Source organism: Crinia signifera, chromosome 8, assembly GCF_055691185.1.
Source record: "Crinia signifera chromosome 8, ASM5569118v1, whole genome shotgun sequence".
Classification (NCBI taxonomy): Eukaryota; Metazoa; Chordata; class Amphibia; order Anura; family Myobatrachidae; genus Crinia; species Crinia signifera.
The window spans coordinates 141,963,466-141,982,537 of NC_139224.1; positions in this window are offsets into that span (position 1 = coordinate 141,963,466).

Consider the following 19,072-nt stretch of genomic DNA (forward strand, 5'->3'; position numbering starts at 1 on the left):
TATATAGTGTACTGATGTAGTGCGGAGTATAGGGGGCATATAGTGTACTGATGTAGTGTGGAGTATAGGGGGCATATAGTGTACTGATGTAGTGTGGAGTATAGGGGGCATATAGTGTACTGATGTAGTGTGGAGTATAGGGGGCATATAGTGTACTGATGTAGTGTGGAGTATAGGGGGCATATAGTGTACTGATGTAGTGTGGAGTATAGGGGGCATATAGTGTACTGATGTAGTGTGGAGTATAGGGGGCATATAGTGTACTGATGTAGTGTGGAGTATAGGGGGCATATAGTGTACTGATGTAGTGTGGAGTATAGGGGGCATATAGTGTACTGATGTAGTGTGGAGTATAGGGGGCATATAGTGTACTGATGTAGTGTGGAGTATAGGGGGCATATAGTGTACTGATGTAGTGCGGAGTACAGGGGGCATATAGTGTACTGATGTAGTGTGGAGTATAGGGGGCATATAGTGTAGTGATGTAGTGCGGAGTACAGGGGGCATATAGTGTACTGATGTAGTGCGGAGTACAGGGGGCATATAGTGTACTGATGTAGTGTGGAGTACAGGGGGCATATAGTGTACTGATGTAGTGTGGAGTACAGGGGGCATATAGTGTACTGATGTAGTGTGGAGTATAGGGGGCATATAGTGTACTGATGTAGTGTGGAGTACAGGGGGCATATAGTGTACTGATGTAGTGTGGAGTGTAGGGGGCATATAGTGTACTGATGTAGTGTGGAGTATAGGGGGCATATAGTTTACTGATGTAGTGTGGAGTATAGGGGGCATATAGTGTACTGATGTAGTGCGGAGTACAGGGGGTATATAGTGTACTGATGTAGTGCGGAGTATAGGGGGCATATAGTGTACTGATGTAGTGTGGAGTATAGGGAGCATATAGTGTACTGATGTAGTGCGGAGTACAGGGGGCATATAGTGTACTGATGTAGTGTGGAGTGTAGGGGGCATATAGTGTACTGATGTAGTGTGGAGTATAGGGGGCATATAGTGTACTGATGTAGTGTGGAGTATAGGGGGCATATAGTGTACTGATGTAGTGTGGAGTATAGGGGGCATATAGTGTACTGATGTAGTGTGGAGTATAGGGGGCATATAGTGTACTGATGTAGTGTGGAGTATAGGGGGCATATAGTGTACTGATGTAGTGTGGAGTATAGGGGGCATATAGTGTACTGATGTAGTGTGGAGTATAGGGGGCATATAGTGTACTGATGTAGTGTGGAGTATAGGGAGCATATAGTGTACTGATGTAGTGCGGAGTACAGGGGGCATATAGTGTACTGATGTAGTGTGGAGTATAGGGGGCATATAGTGTAGTGATGTAGTGCGGAGTACAGGGGGCATATAGTGTACTGATGTAGTGCGGAGTACAGGGGGCATATAGTGTACTGATGTAGTGTGGAGTACAGGGGGCATATAGTGTACTGATGTAGTGTGGAGTACAGGGGGCATATAGTGTACTGATGTAGTGTGGAGTATAGGGGGCATATAGTGTACTGATGTAGTGTGGAGTACAGGGGGCATATAGTGTACTGATGTAGTGTGGAGTGTAGGGGGCATATAGTGTACTGATGTAGTGTGGAGTATAGGGGGCATATAGTGTACTGATGTAGTGCGGAGTATAGGGGGCATATAGTGTACTGATGTAGTGCGGAGTACAGGGGGCATATAGTGTACTGATGTAGTGTGGAGTATAGGGGGCATATAGTGTACTGATGTAGTGTGGAGTATAGGGGGCATATAGTGTACTGATGTAGTGCGGAGTACAGGGGGTATATAGGACCTTATTCATATCCATTTGGTCCTCTGTGCATTCACATTTTCTGCGCATGCTTAGAGACACCGTATCGCCGACCATCGAATGATTTCCCCCTGCCTGCAAATGGATGAGTATGTAAATCATCCATTCGCAGACATGCACGGGGGGGGGGGGGGGGCTCACTGTGGACAGCACTCTGATTTCACAGCCTTGAGAGTCAATGAGAACAATGTACATAGGGGGTTATTCTGTTTGGTACGGAGGGACCGTATACGGGCGGATCAGGCTTTTTTTTTCATCTGCGCATGCGTATCTTTCGCAATGCGCATGTGCGGCGACCTCACACTGCTTACGGACGGGTCTCTCCGTGCGAAAAAACCTGTCCGCAGGAGCACGGTCATTGTGGGCGGCATGTGGGCGTTTTTATGGGAGCGGCCGGAATAATGAGGAAAACTGGGCATAATAAACATGGGCGTACACGGGGGTGTGCACACAAAATGCACGGTGCCACAACCTCCTCGATCGGCGAACGCACCGTGCATTTTGGCCCAAAAACAGGCGGACACCAAAGATTGCTCCAGACCACCCCTAGAGATACCGCATGAGATCAGACGCCTGGGTCTGCTAATTAACGCTGATTACTAGTCAAACACATACACCTGAATGTAATAAGCAATGCTGCAGGCTATTAAGTGAAAACCATTATTTCACTACCTGCAAGCCACACACAGCCCTCAAACACATTGGAAGCATATCTTTCTACACTTCAACATGTAAAGGTTGGTTTAATCTTAGCTAATATTCATTCTAATACCTGGTTATATATGTCCAGGTAGTTATTTTATAACCATCTACACCCATTCAGAAAGTGTTTTTCTCTTTCAATGGTCCTGGTGACACAGCTCAACTTTGGGATGTAGGAGGGTCCGTAGGAGCCAGGCACCTATCCTAAAGCTTTTGGAGGGTAGGCTCCTCCCCTTCTGCATCCCAGACTCCTCAGTTCGTGTTAGGTGCCCACTGGAGTGGGTGCTATTCTAAAGGGCTGCTGGAGCAGCCAAAGGATTAGAGTTAGTTAGGAGTTTTTTATTTTATTAACTTTTACACTAGCTAGGTAGGCACAGTGTGAGGATTCTCAGCAGGAGCTGGCAGAAGCGCTTCCTGTGAGCTCACTGCGCACAGGGGAGACACTGTCTAGTCTCCCTGTGCAGCGCTTACAGCTTCTATTAAGAAGCTGCCTGGGCTCCGGAGCGCTCTGAAACCGGCTTCACGCTAGGTGGGGATCATGGGGGACAGGCGCTCTGTGATGGCTGCGGCCATTTTCTGCGGAGCTTACACACTTAGCTCCTGTATGAGAGGACAGCAGTGTGTTACAGGCATGTTCCAAGTGGTCCCCAGCAGAGGGGGAGACACTGGAACTTGGAGATCCTGCAGTGGCTGTCTGGGGGTGGTTGGCGCCAAAAGCCACGGACCCCGCAACAGCAGGGACTTGGTATCTTCCCTCACTCTGTTTTGGCGCCATTCAGAATGCTTGCAGCGGAGCTGAGCTGGCTGACAGATCCTAGCAGTGATTGGATTTCCTGGGCATCGTTTTCCCCACTTCTGAAAGCTTCAGACAGATAAGTGACTGTGGTACATTGGCTCTGTATAAAACGCCTGTACTTTGAGCACTGTGACTGTGTTACTTTTTGCATCATGTCTGAGCAACAGTCTGTGGCTTTGGGGGAGGGAGCCCTTAATGCATTGTGCGCTTGTAGTGTTTGTACACTAAAATTTGTCCCTGAGCAGATGGCCGAGGGGGGCATGTGTTTTACTTGCGCTGGTGTGAGACCCATGGGCAGTGAACCCCAGAGGGTAGAGCAGGGGTAGCCAACTCCAGTCCTCGAGAGCTACCAACAGTTCATGTTTTCCAGCTCACCTCACAGGTACACAGGTGCACGCATGACTGACTAACACATTTCAAAGATCCACAGGTGGAGCTAATTACTTCACTTGTGATTCTGTGAGGAGACATGGAAAACATGCACTGTTGGTAGCTCTTGAGGACTGGAGTTGGCTACCCCTGGGGTAGAGCAATCGGAGCCTGCGTGGGCCAGTGCCCTGGGCAGGTCTGTAAATGCCTTAGTGCAATTGCTGGACAGGCAGAGTGATGTGTTGGTAGCTTCCCCTAGACCTATGTCATCATCTCAGCAGTCCTCTGGCTCCTTGCCTTTGACCCAAGCAGATCCTGGTTTCTTACAGGTCATGCAAGATACTGCTAAGGGGATCAGCAGGTTTAATGATTTGTTAGACAAATTTGATGGTGATACTGTAGGGACCCCAAAAAGGTCTTATTCAGTGCCATTGCTTGTTGCTGAAGAGGAGGGAGAGTACACAGACATCCCCTGGGATCAGGGTGATGACTCTGAGGATTCCTCTGCCCCAGGGGTGGAGGATTTGATTACTGCTGTTAAACAGGCTTTGGATTTGTCTGTGGAGGATAAAAGTCCTGCAAAAGGTGTACTTAAGTGGCAGCGTAAGGAAACTGTTACCTTCCCTGCGGATGATGGTTTACACGATTTATTGGAAGGGGCTTGGAAAACGGCCGATAAAAGGCTTCAGATGCCTAAGAGATTTTTCAGTCTATACCCCATGCCTGAGGCTCATGAAGACCTCTGGGAAAAAGTTGCGGTGGTAGACGCTTCTGTGGCACGGCTTTGTAAAGCCACGGTGCTACCTGTCCAGGGGGGCAGCCTTTAAGGACCCCGTAGACAAGAAGCTTGAAGGTAACCTCAAGGCAATATTTGAAGGGGTGGGTTTTACTTTACGCCTTCTTATAGCATCAGCCTGGGTCTCTAAGGCCATGATTGTGTGGGCCAAAGACTTATGTACAATTTTGCATGCTGATCCAGGTGTGTAACTGCTTGCTGAGAAGCTAAAAGCAGCTGCGGAGTATGTGCTTGAGGCTGAGGAGGAAGCTCTCAAAATGGCTTCCAGAGTATCCACGGTGTCCGTCAATGCCAGGAGAGTGCTTTGGCTTAAAGCCTGGGAGGCGGATAATGAATCAAAAAAGGCCTTAGAGGCATTAGCTTTTAAAGGAAAGCTGTTGTTTGGTTCAGAGCTGGAAGAGATTATTAAGCAGGCCACGGGAGGCAAAAGTACCTTCCTGCCGGCTCCTGCAGCTAAACAGGCCTCAAAGTTTTCTGCTTTTAGGCCGTCCTTTCGGCCCTCCCCTAGAGGGGGTGCGTCCTTTTGAGGACAGTCCTTTAGGGGAAAGTTTCAGTCCTCCAGGGGCAAGGCCCCAAAGTCAAAGTTTGGTTCCTTTCATAAGAAACCGAGCACCAAAGGTGAGGACAAGCCCTCAGCATGACTACCTGGGAAATATCCCAGCGGTAGTCAAGGTGGGGGGGGGGGGCATCTGAGATGGTTCAGGGACGCTTGGGCATTGTTGGGCCGGGATCCTTGGGTGTTGGACATTGTATCTCATGGTTACAGGATTCCCTTCAAGGATCTTCCTCCGAGAAGATTCATTCCTACACCACTGCCAAAGGAGTCTCGGCTCCGTGCTGCTCTTCTTCTCTCTTAGAGAAAAGTGTGGTGATCCCGGTCCCTCGAGCGGAGTGGAAGAAAGGCTTTTATTTCACTCTGTTTTTGGTGCCCAAGCCAGACGGGTCCTTCAGACCAATCTTAAATTTAAAGTCTTTGAATCTCCATCTGTGGGTAGACCATTTCAAGATGGAATCTCTACGGTCTGTGCTGCTGAGCCTGGACCAGGGAGAATTTTTGGCGTCCATGGATGTCCAGGACGCATATCTGCATGTTCCTATCCACCCGGAACATAAGGCTCTCTTGAGGTTTGCGATAGGAGACCTGCATTTGCAATTCCAGGCGTTGCCCTTTGGTCTGGCCACAGCACCAAGGGTATTCACCAAAATTATGTCAGTAATGGCGGCTGCTCTCCGACTGAGGGGAATCACTGTGATTCCATATTTGGACGACGTGCTGTTCAAAGCAGAGTCGGCGGAGAGATTGCAGAGTCACTTGGCAGCAGCCATCAGTTTTTTGCAAGCTCACGGTTGGCTTTTAAACTTACAAAAGTCTCAGCTTGTGCCGTCACAGAGAATCCAGTTCCTAGGGGTTGTCCTGGATACCCATCTACAAAAGAGATCGGTATTTCTACCAGAGACAAAGGCCAGAGACATAGCCAACTTGGTTCAGGAGATCCTGGAGTCCATCGGTTTGGAGGTGTCTCAAACTGCTGGGGAAAATGGTGGCGACTTTCGAGACGCTACAGTTTGCCAGGTTCCACTCTCGAGTGTTCCAGTGGGACATCCTGACATCTTGGTCGGGGAATACTCAGACCATGAAATCAGAGCACATAGTGTTGTCTCCAGAAACACGGTCTTCGCTGCAATGGTGGATGGAGGTGGATTTCCTTCAGTGGGGTCGGTCTCTGCTGTCCTGGGACTGGCTGGTAGTCACTACCGACTCCAGTCTCAGGGGCTGGGGGGCAGTGGTTCTGGACCTACGCCTTCAGGGCTTATGGACCTCGGAGGAGTCTGCCTCAATATCTTGGAACTGCGGGCTGTGTGGAAAGTGATATCTCTGGCAGGAGAAAGATTGCAGGGTCTTCCTTTGAGGTTTCAGACCGTCAAGACCACGGCTGTGGCGTACCTGAATCATCACGGAGGCACACACAGCAAGCTGGCCATGTGGGAGGTTTCCTGGATCTTCTTGTGGGCGGAATAGAATGTTCCAGCATCATCAGCGATATTAATCCCAGGGGTGGAGAATGCCGAGGCCGATTTCCTGAGCAGGGAGGAACTGCAAGAGGGGAAATGGAGCCTGAACCCACAGGTATTTCATCAGATTACAGTGAAGTGGGGAACTCCGGATGTGGACCTGATGGCGACAAGGTTAAATAATCAGGTGCCCAGGTGCCAGGACAAGAGATCCACTGGCCGAAGCAGTGGATGCAATGACTATCCCCTGGGAGGGGAATCTACTTTATGCCTTCCCGCCGTTTCCAATGCAGGCGAGAGTGTTGAAAAGAATCCAGTCCCAAAGAATTCCGGTGATTCTTGTAGCTCCAGATTGGCCAAGGAGGTCCTGGTTCTCGAGGCTTCAGAGACTCGTAGCGTCTACCTCTGAGGTCAGATCTGTTAAGCCAAGGGCCGTTCTTACACCTGGATTCAGCTCGGCTAGATTTGACGGCTTGGCTATTGAGACCACCATCTTGAAGAACAAGGGTTTCTCGGAGGCTGTGGTTAACACCATGGTGAAAGCTAGGATGTCAGTGTCTTCAGCTAACTATTATAGGGTCTGGAAGACCAATATTAGGTGGTGTGAAAGGCAGAAGTCGCATACATCGCGATTTCGACTGTCTAAATTGCTGGAGTTTTTGCAGGATGGTTTCTTGTCTGGGTTAAGCCTTCAGTCACTCAAGGTACAGATATCGGCCTTGTCGATTTACTTCCAGAAAAGGATAGCATTGCTACCGGAGGTGCAAACTTTCCTGCAAGGGGTTTCACGATTGAAACCTCCCTACAAGCAACCAGTGGCTCCATGGGATTTATCGCTGGTACTGGAGTGTCTTCAAAAGGCGCCTTTTGAGCCGTTGAGGTCGGCTGACCTTAAGTTCCTTACATGGAAGCTTGTATTTTTGTTGGCAGTTGCGTCAGCAAAGAGAGTATCGGAGTTGGGAGCATTGTCCTGCAAGTCTCCTTTTCTTATATTTCATGATGACAGGGCTGTTCTTCGAACAGTACCCCAATTTTTGACAAAAGTAGTCTCTGCTTTTCATTTGAATCAGGAGATAGTTCTGCCTGTGTTCCAGCCCCCAGAGGGTTCAAGGAAAAGGGACAAATTGAGGAATTTGGACGTTGTGCGCGCCTTATGCATTTATGTGGACAGGGTGAAGGGTGTCAGAAAGACTGACACTCTGCTAGTCTTGTATGATGTGCACAAGATTGGTTGGCCTGCCTCTAAGCAGACCATTGCTAGGTGGTTGCGTTCCGTCATTGCCTTGGCATATACTAAGGTTGGTAGGCCTGTTCCGGCCAGGATAAATGCGCATACCAACAGGTCGGTCGCCACCTCTTGGGTGGTTCGACATGGGGCAACAGCTGAGCAAGTTTGCAGGGCCGCCACTTGGTCATCTGTCCACACTTTTGCCAAATTCTATAGGTTTCATGAGTTCACATCATTGAGGCGAGCAGTGATGAGAGCTGCAGACCTGAGCGTACTCTCCCAAAGGACCGGCTCTGGAACGTCCCAATGTTGAGCTGTGTCACCAGGACCATTGAAAGAGAAAAAGGGATTTTTGTTAGAACTTACCGTTGGAATCCCTTTCTCTGATATGGTCCTGGTGACACAGCGATCCCTCCCTTACGCTCAGTAAGTATGCCAGTGTTCATGATGTTTCATGTTATATATGGTTGAAAAGTTATTTTTAAAATTGTGCATATAATATGTGCAGGTGTTTGTACTGAGTTAATGTATTCCAGTGGCTTTGCAAGATTGAACTGAGGAGTCTGGGATGCAGAAGGGGAGGAGCCTACCCTCCAAAAGCTTTAGGATAGGTGCCTGGCTCCTGCGCACGCGCGTCTCAATCTCCGTCGGCGGGGCAACGGGAACCCTGTCCGTCTCCGCCTCAGGGAGACAGACAGGGTTGGGGGGGGGGGGGGGGGGGCGGGCAGGCGTCGGGGACCCCGGGTTACCGCCGACAAGCCGGCGGGGACCCGGGGGAGCAGCTGGAAGAGCCGTCGGAAGGGGGGACGCGCGTCCCCTTCTCGCAATCGATATGGCGCTGGCGGGGGATGGCGGCTGGCATCGCCGTGGCCTTCCCCTGCCAAGATGGGACCTGCCCCATCTGTACATTATGCACTTTCATATCTGCTATGAACTTTATGTAGCACACTCTGTATGTAAGATGCCACCAAGCACATTATTGCAATCACATATCTCTAACAAAGGATCCCAACATCTGCCTATCACACTCTAAGGTCTTATTTTGAACAATAGTAGAACATGTTTGCATGTGGCGTATGCTCAGATATACGGAAGGTGTCGGTGGGAAAACAGACGATATCCGTCCGTGCACTGTGGCGTACGCTCTGATGTACGACAGGTATCGGTTGCTAAGAGGGAGATCTGTCCGTGCACGGTGGCGTACGCTCAAGTGAACGTGTGCGGCTGTTCTGTGGGCGGCCATACGCTCACTGTGAGCGTACGGAAAACGCACGGTGTGATGGACCGTACGCACATTTCACCGGACCAAACAGAATAACCCCCATAGTGTAGTGATGTTGTGCGGAGTATGAGGGATATATATATAGTGTAGTGATGTAGTGCGGAGTACAGAGGTATATAGTGTAGTAATGTGGTGCGGAGTATATGGGTATATAGTGTAGTGATCTAGTGCAGAGTATAGGTGTATATAGTGTAGTGATGTAGTGTGCAGTATAGGGGTATATAGGCCCTTATTTTGGTTCACTTGCAGCTCCTTCTTAAATGGACAAAAACCATGTGCACAGCAGGGGTGGCAGATATAACGTGCAGATAGAATTCAATTGGGGAGGGATTTTACTTCAAAAGTGAGACCTACTGTACAGTATATTGCAGTGTAAAAATAAAGCAGTCAGTATTTTCCGTGCACAGAAACAAAATAACTTCAACAAATCTAATTCTCTCTGCACATGTTACATCTGCCCCACCTGCAGTGCTCATGGTTTTTTCCATTTGGGAAGGAATTTGCCTTTGCGAGTGAACCAGAATAAGGGCCATAGTGTAGTGATGTAGTGCAGAGTATAGGGGGTATATAGTGTAGTGATGTAGTGTGGAGTATAGGGGTATACTGTATAGTGTAGTGATGTAGTGTGGAGTATAGGGGCTATATAGTGTAGTGATGTAGTGCGGAGTATAGCGAGTATATAGTATACCGATGTAGTGCGGAGTATAGGGGTATATAGTGTAATAATGTAGTAAGGAGTATAGGGGTATATAATTTAGTGAAGTAGTACGGAGTACAGTGGGTATATACAGTAGTGATGTAGTGTGGAGTATAGGGGGTATATAGTGTAGTGATGTAGCGTGGAGTATAGTGGTATATATAGTGTACTGATGTAGTGTGGAGTGTAGGGGGAATATATTGTAGTGATGTGTAGAGTATAGTAGGTATATAGGATCTCATTCTGATTGGTTCGCTGTTGCAAATTTCCAACGATGCGTGCTCGGAGACTTGCGTAGTCTTCATTCTTCATGCCGCTTACAGCGAGGGGGGGGGGGGGGGGGGGGGGGGCTTTCAGTATAGGAGGTATATAGTGTAGTGATTTAATCCACAGTATAGGGTATATAGTGTAGTGATGTACTGCAGAGTTTAGGGGTATATAGTGTAGTGTAATGATGTACTGCAGAGTATAGGGGTATATAGTGTAGGGATGTTCTGAGGAATATGGGGGTATATAGTGTGGAGTATAGGGCTATTTAGTGTAGTGATGCAGTATGGAGTATAGGGGCTATATAGTGTAGTGATGTAGTGCGGAGTATAGGGTATATATAGCGTAGTGTGGAGTATAGCGGTATATAGAGAATTGTTGTAGTGCAGAGTATAGGGGGTATATAGTGTAGGGATGCAGTGCATAGTATAGGGGTATATAGTGTAGTGATGTAGTGTGGAGTATAGGGCTATTTAGTGTAGTGATGCAGTATGGAGTATAGGGGCTATATAGTGTAGTGATGTAGTGCGGAGTATAGGGTATATATAGCATAGTGTGGAGTATAGCGGTATATAGAGAATTGTTGTAGTGCGGAGTATAGGGGCTATATAGTGTAGTGCGGAGTATAGGGTATATATAGCGTAGTGTGGAGTATAGCGGTATATAGAGAATTGTTGTAGTGCGGAGTATAGGGGGTATATAGTGTAGGGATGCAGTGCATAGTATTGGGGTATATAGTGTAGTGAAGATTATATGGTCTGCTGTATCAGTCAGCGGGTGCCCAGTCTGCTCTGCTGTATCAGTCAGGGGGTAGCTATTCCTTTATAAATGTTCAGGGTCCAGCCTGATAGCCGACGTCCTTAATGAGAAGCAGCAGAACCCGATCCTCTTTTCTCATAATAGCCCTTTCACACTAATTATTGTACATGGTTACAAGCCCTGTCTCAGCAACTGATTCGCTGTTCACACTGCCGGCTGGACCCGCAATATTACCAGGTAGAACCCTTTCAGACCGCACCCGTGTGTAGCCTACCTGATCTGCCGGTACTTGTAGATGAGGTCATTCCGCTCTCTTGTCCTTTTAGCGTGACCCAGGTCACACTGTTCACACCAAAGGCACCCCGAGTCCCCCCCATGGTGGGGACCAGGGTCGGATTCCTGGGTGACTTCTATCATCCTGGCTTTCCATGCTGCAGTATGCAGAGGACATAGGACCCTAGTTTCTGCACATTGGATCTGGCAGTACCGCCACATGCATGCAAACATCTATTTAGGTATTTATAAATCGGGACCTGTCTCGGCCGGTCCAGAAAAGGGATGGGGCTAAGGAGCAGTTGGGCGTGGCCTATCATCGCAGGCTTTTTTTTCGGGACCATGCCAGCATTCCCCTGGAAGCTGGGCAGCTCCTGGTTTGCTCCCTCATTGTAGAGAGATGCAGTGCCATACAGAGTTGAGCAGCGGTAATCTCCGGCTCCCTACAACTGCCCCTCTCCCCACCAAGGGTACATTGCCACTAGCGGGAAAGATAGCGGCACATTCTTCAAATAGCAGGACTGTTCCACTGTAATAGGGACAGTTGGGAGGTATGCAGGGCATGCACAAAAATACTGACTTCTAGGGAATGCATCACTCATTATTTTGTATATTGAGCGTTGGCACTACCAATTTTTTTTTCTATACATTACAACAGAGGTTCCCAATCTTTTTTGATTCACGGCACCCTTGAAAATCAGAATTTTTTTCACGGCACCCCTAGGTCCAAAAAAAATGAATTAGATTGGGTTTATATGCGATTCTTAGCGGCAGTTATTTGGTAAAGGGCAGGATTTGCTTCTGTTTGTACACATTCTATGATTGGCAGCCACCAGCACTGGTTTTGCTCCTAAATAATTAACCATTAATAATTTGAGTTGGTCCTGGACCACCAAGCCGCGGCACCCCTGCATGTGTCCCGAGGCACCCCAGGGAGCCACGGCACACAGTTTGGGAACCTTTTTATAAAGGTTTCAAGTTTTTAATCACTGTAGGAGATACTAATTTACAGATACCAGGGCATTCTGGAACTTATTGAAATAAATACACATGCAAAATGGTTTGTTTGTTTGTTTATTTATTTATTTCAATATTTATTTACTCAAAGCATGCAGACGTATGCAGACACTGCCGCCTACTTCTGTGGCATCACAAGTCGGAGAGAATTTGGCTGGTCTGATAATAAAGTCGGTTACGTATGTGGAGCAGCATTTTAGATGAACAGACAAGTTGGGTAGTTGGTCAGTTGGATGGTTGGAGGAAAGTAAAGCCCCATACACACTTAATGAGTCCCCAATTACGGCAATATCGGCAGCGGCAGGGATGCCGAATCCGGCAACCTGTGCACACTTTCCGATGCGGGAGGGGAATAGAGCTACAGTCATGCTACAGCTGCAGCATGACCGTCAATAACGAGGACTCCCCCATCTTTGTTAAACAATGAAAGGGAGTGAGCATCATTAACAATATGGAGTAGACACATTAGGCAATATTGTTTGTGTGTATGGGGCTTTATACTTTCCCCATCACCTTCTCACTTTACTACCACCGCCTGCTTCAACCCTTTCCCCAGTCACTTCCTCTCTTCTTTCTTCTGCCAGCACATGCTTTTTTCATACCATTCCCTCACCTCCTCTCTATGACAGCACTGCCTGCTTTCTGCATTCCATTCCCTAACACTTCCTCTCCTCTCTCTGCTGACACCACCCGCTTTCTGCATTCTGTACCCTAACACTTCCTCTCCTCACTCTGTTGCCACCACCTGCTTTCTGCATCCCATTCCCTAACACTTCCTCTCCTCTCTCTCTCTGCTGCCACCACCTGCTCTCTGCATTCTGTAACCTAACACTTCCTCTCATCTCTCTGTTGCCACCACCTGCTTTCTGCATCCCATTCCCTAACACTTCCTCTCCTCTCTCTGATGCCACCACCTGCTTTCTGCATTCCATTCCCTAACACTTCCTCTCCTCTCTCTGCTGACACCACCTGCTTTCTGCATTCGGGACCCTAACACTTCCTTTCTTCTCTCTGCTGACACCACCTGCTTTCTGCATTCCATTCCCTAACACTTCCTCTCCTCTCTCTGCTGACACCACCTGCTTTCTGCATTCCATTCCCTAACACTTCCTCTCCTCTCTCTGCTGCCTCCACCTGTTTTCTGCATTCCATTCCCTAACACTTCCTCTCCTCTCTCTGCTGCCGCCACCTGTTTTCTGCATTCCATTCCCTAACACTTCCTCTCCTCTCTCTGCTGACACCACCTGCTTTTTGCATTCCATTCCCTAACACTTCCTCTCCTCTCTCTGCTGCCTCCACCTGTTTTCTGAATTCGGTACCCTAACACTTCCTCTCCTCTCTCTGCTGGCTCCACCTGCTTTCTGCATTCCATTCTCTAACACTTCCTCTCCTCTCTCTGCTTTCACCACCTGCTTTCTGCATTCCATTCCCCATTGCTTCCTCTTCTCTATACTGCTACCGCCTGCTTTCTATGTCCCATTTACTGTCACCTCCTCTCTCTGCTACCACCACCTGCCTTACGCATCCCATTACCAGTCAGTTCCTCTCTCTGCTACTACCACCTGCTTTCTGCATTCCATTCCCCATTGCTTCCTCTTCTCTATAGTGCTACCGCCTGCTTTCTATGTCCCATTTACTGTCACCTCCTCTCTCTGCTACCACCACCTGCCTTATGCATCCCATTACCAGTCAGTTCCTCTCTCTGCTACTACCACCTGCTTTCTGCATCCCATTCACCTTCTCTCCTCTATGCCGCTACTGCCTGCTTTCTCCATCCCATTCCCTGTCACGTACTGTATCCTCTTTCTGCCACCACCAACTGCTTTCTAAATCCTAATCCCTATCTCTTCCTCTACACTTTCTGCTGCCGTCGCCTACTTTCTGCATCCAGTTTCCCATCACCTCTCTCTGCCACCACTGCCCCTTTCTTGTAATATTTTGTGCTAGTTTATTTTTTCATTATACAACATCACAAAAATATTAAACTGTACATAAAAAAAACCTGGATTCCACACGCCTTTATTGTATTGTTGTATCATGAAAAAATGTAAAAAAAAAAAAAAAAACAGTCTTCCACTGCCACTTCTAGGCAGACCATCGCATACCTTTCTTTGTGTTGTTGTTGTTGTCGTATCAAAAACAATAAAAAAATGTAAATTGTAAACAAAATAGAAACAGCCGCCAACCTCCCATTCTCCTCTTTCTGCCACCACCGCCTTCATTTCTGAATCCCATTTCTCCTCTCCTCCTCTCTCTGCTATTACTACCTGCTTTCTGCCTCCCATTCCTCTTCACCTCCTCTCTCTTCTGCTACCACCTGTTTTCTGCATCCCATTCTCCTCCTCTCCTTTATGCCACCACGTCTACTTTCTGCATTCACTATTCACTAACACCTATCCTCGCTCTGCCGCCACCAACTGCTTTCTGCATTTCATTCCCTGACATGTATCCTCTCTCTACCGCCACCACCTGCTTTCTGCATCCCATTCCCCTACTCTCCTCTATGGTGCCATTGCCTGCTTTCTGCATTCCATTCCCTATCTCTTCCTCTACGCTTTCTGTTGCTGCCACTTACTTTCTACATCCAGTTTCCCATCACCTCCTCTCTCTGCCACCACTACCCCTTTCTTGCCATGTTTTGTGTTAGTTTATTTTTTCATAATATAACATCACAAAAATATTAAAATGTAAAAAAAAAAACCTGGCCTCCAACCGTCCCCCCTCTAGCTAGACCATCACACGCCTTTATTGTGTTGTTGTATCATGAAAAAATATACTGACACAAAAATATTCGGGTGAGGTATAGGGGTCCGACAGTCGGGATCCCGACGACGGGATCCCGACTGGCCGGACCCAGACAGCATGGCGAGCGCAACAAAGCCCCTTGCGGACTCGCTAGGCGAGCCACCTATTCTATTCTCCCTCTATGCGGGTTGTGGACCCCGGCTGTCTATGTTTTGACAGTCGAGATCTCGACGTTGGGTGAATGCCTGTCGGGATCCCGACTGTCGGAACCCCATCCGGCACCGAAATATTCGACCGCCTGTCTCTGCTGCCACCGCCTGCTTCATCCCTTTCCCCATCACCTCCTTTCTTCTCTCTGCTGCCACTGTCTGATCTCTATATACCATTCTGTCACCTACTCTCCTCTCTTTACTACCACTGCCTGCTTCCTGCATCCCACTCCCCTTCACCTACTGTCTCTACTGCCACCATCTGTATTCTATGTCCCATTTACCATCACCTCCTCTCTTTTCTGACACTGCCTCCTTCCTGCGTCCCATTCCCCGTCACTTACTGTCTTTGCTGCCACCGCCTGCTTTTTCATCCCATTCCATCACCTCCTCTTCTCTCTGTACTTCCACTGCCTGCTTCCTGCATCCTATTCCACTTCACCCACTGTCTCTGCTGCCACCGTCTGTATTCTGTGTCCCATTCACCATCACCTCTACTCTTTGCTGCCACCACCTGCTTCCTGTGTCCCATTCCATCACATCCTTTCTCTGCTGTCAGCGCCTGCTACCTGCGTCCCATTCCACCTGACCTACTATCTCTGCTGCCTTGGCCTGCTTTATGCATCCTTTTCCCTATCTCTTTCTCTACGCTTTCTGCTACCGCCTCCTACTTTCTTCATCCATGTTTCCGATCTCCACCTGCTTCTCTCTGTCCATGTTTTTTTGTTAGTTTATTTTTTCATAATACATCACAAAGTATTTAAATTAAAAAAAATAACCTGGCCTCCACCACATGCTTCCTGCATCCCACTTCCCTTAACCTAATGTCTCTCCTGCCACTGGCTGCTTTCTTCATCCCATTCTGTCACCCTCTCTCGTCTCTCTACTGCCACCGCCTGCTTCCTGTGTCCCATTTCCCATCACCTCCTCTCTCTGCCACCACTGCCCCTTTCTAGCCATGTTTTGTGTTTTTTCTCATAATACAACATCACAAAAATATTAAAATGTAAAAAAAAAAAATTGGCCTCCAATCGTCCCCTCTAGCCAGACCATCAAGTGCCTTTATTGTGGTGTTGTATCATGAAAAAATAAACTGACGCAATAATATTAGACCTCCTGTCTTTGCTGCCACCTCCTGCTTCATCCCTTTACCCATCACCTCCTCTCTTCTCTCAACCTCCACAGCCTGCTTTCTTTATCCTGTTCCCCATCACCTCTCCTATAACAGGTAAACTAACACAAAAGTATTCAAATGTATGTTCATTTCTTGACTTGTATATTTGATTTTGTATATTTTCACTATCATTTCTTATAACTTATATAATTTAAAATATTGTTAAAATGTACATTTTAAATTTTTGTTGCCACTGCTTCATCTCTTTCCCTGTCACCTCCTCTCTTCTCTACTGCCACGCCTGCATTTTTCATCCCATTCTGTCACGTCCTCTCCTCTATTTACTGCCACCGCCTGCTTCCTGCGTCTCAATTCACATCCTCGCCTCTCCTTTCGATACTGCCACCGCCTATATTCTGTGTTTCATTCCCTGTCGCCTTCTCTCTTTTGCTGCAACCGCCTGCTTTCTTCATCCCATTCCTCTCCTTTCTTTGCCACCACCAACTGCTTTATGCCTCCTTCTGCATCCTATTCCCAAACTGCTCTTACCAGCGTCAACATCAAATACAAAGGTCTTATACTACTTGACCTGTGTGTAGCCTTTGTCACTGTAGATGACACTCATTTAAATGCTTCCACTGCCTGTAGTCTGTGTACCAATTCCCTTAACCTAGTGTCTCTGCTGTTACCGCCTGCTTTCTTCATTCCATTCCATCGCCTCCTCTCCTCTCTCTGCTGTCACTGCCTGCTTCCTGTGTCCCATTCCCTGTCACCTACTGTCTCTGCTACCACCACCTGCTTTCTGCATCCTATTCCCTATGTCTTCCTCTATGCTTTCTGCTGCTGCCCCCTACTTTCTGCATCCAGTTTCCAATCACCTTCTCTTTCTGCCACCACTGACCCTTTCTAGCCATGTTTTGTGTTGTTTTTTTTTCCATAATACAACATCACAAAATTATTGAAATGAAGAAAAAAAAACCTGGCCTCCATCCGTTCCCCCTCTAGCCAGACCATCACACGCCTTTATTGTGTTGTTGTATCATTAAACATTAACTGACACAAAAATAGGAAACCTGCTGCCACCGCCTGCTTCATCGCTGTCCCCATCACATCCACTCTTCTCTCTGCTGCTACGGCCTGCTCTCTACATCTCATTTAGTCACCTACTCTCCTCTTTACTGCCACTGCCTGCTTCCTGCGTCCCACTCCCCTTCACCTACTGTCTGCTGCCACCGCCTGCTTTCTTCATCCCATTCTGTCACCTCCTCTCTCTACTGCCACCACCTGTTTCCTACATCTATTCCCCTTCACCTACTGTCTCTGCTGCCACCGTTTGTTTTCTGTGTCCCATTCACTGTCACCTCCACTCTTTACTGCCACTGCCTGCTTCCTGCCTCCCACTCCCCTTCACCTATTGTCTGCTGCCACCGCCTGCTTTCTTCATCCCATTCTGTCACCTCCTCTCTCTACTGCCATTACCTGTTTCCTACATCCTATTCCCCTTCACCTACTGTCTATGCTGCCACCGTTTTTTTTTGTGAGTCCCATTCACCGTCACCTCCACTGTTTGCTGCCACCATTTGCTTCCTGTGTCCCATCCCCTGCCACCTACTGTCTCTGCTGCCACTGCCTGCTTTCTTCATACCTTTCCACATCACGTCCTCTCTTCTCTCAACCTCCACCGCCTGCTTTCTTTATCGCATTCCCCTATCTATCTATCTATCTACCCACTATCTATCTATCTATCTATCATCTACCTGTCTATCTATCTACTCACTATCTATCTATTCATCCACTATCTATCTATCTATTTACCCACTAGATATCTATTTATCTATTCATCCACTGTCTATTTATTTATTCACTCTCTATCTCACTATAGATCTCCCTCTAATATATGTCTTCACTATAATTTCTTATAACTTTTATGCTTACATTTTCTTTTGCTGCCACCGCCTGCTTCATCTCTTCCGTCACCTCTACTCTTCTCTCAACCTCCACCGCCTGCTATCTTTATCGCATTCCCCTATCTATCTATTAATCCACTATCTACTTATTTATCCACTCTCTATCTCACTATATATCTCACTCTACTATATCTTTTCACTTTAATTTCTTATAACTTATATGTTTTAAAAAAAATTCAAATGTAAATTTACATTTTTTTCTGCCACCGCCTGCTTCATCTCTTCCATCCCCTCCTTTTCTCTCTACTGCCACGCCTGTATTTTTGATCCAATTCTATCACCTCCTCTATTTACTGCCACCGCCTGCTTCCTGCGTCTCATTCCCTATCCTTGCCTCTCCTTTCTGTGCTGCCACCGCCTATATTCTGTGTCTCATTCCCTGTCGCCTCCTCTCTTTTGCTGAAATGTCCTGCTTTCTTCATCCCATTCCTCTCCTTTCTTTGCCACCACCACCTGCTTTATGCCTCCTTCTACATCCTATTCCCAAAATGCTCTTACCAGCGTCACCATCAAATACAAAGGTCTTATACTACTTGACCTGTGTGTAGCCTTTGCCACTGTAGATGACACTGATTTAAATGCTACCACTGCCTGTAGTCTGCGTACCATTCCCCTTCACCTAGTGTCTCTGCTGCCACCGCCTGCTTTCTTCCTTCCATTCCATCACCTCCTCTCCTCTCTCTGCTGTCACTGCCTGCTTCCTGTGTCCCATTCCCTGTCACCTACTGTCTCTGCTGCCACCACCAGTTTCCCATCACCTTCTCTCTCTGTCACCACTGCCCCTTTCTAGGCATGTTTTGTGTTGAGTTTTTTTTTCATAATACAACATCACAAAATTATTGAAATGAAGAAAAAAAAACCTGGCCTCCATCCGTTTCCCCCTCTAGCCAGACCATCACACGCCTTTATTGTGTTGTTGTATTATGAAAAAATAAACTGACACAAAAATATGAAACCTGCTGCCACCGCCTGCTTCATCCCTGTCCCCATCACCTCCTCTCTTCTCTCTG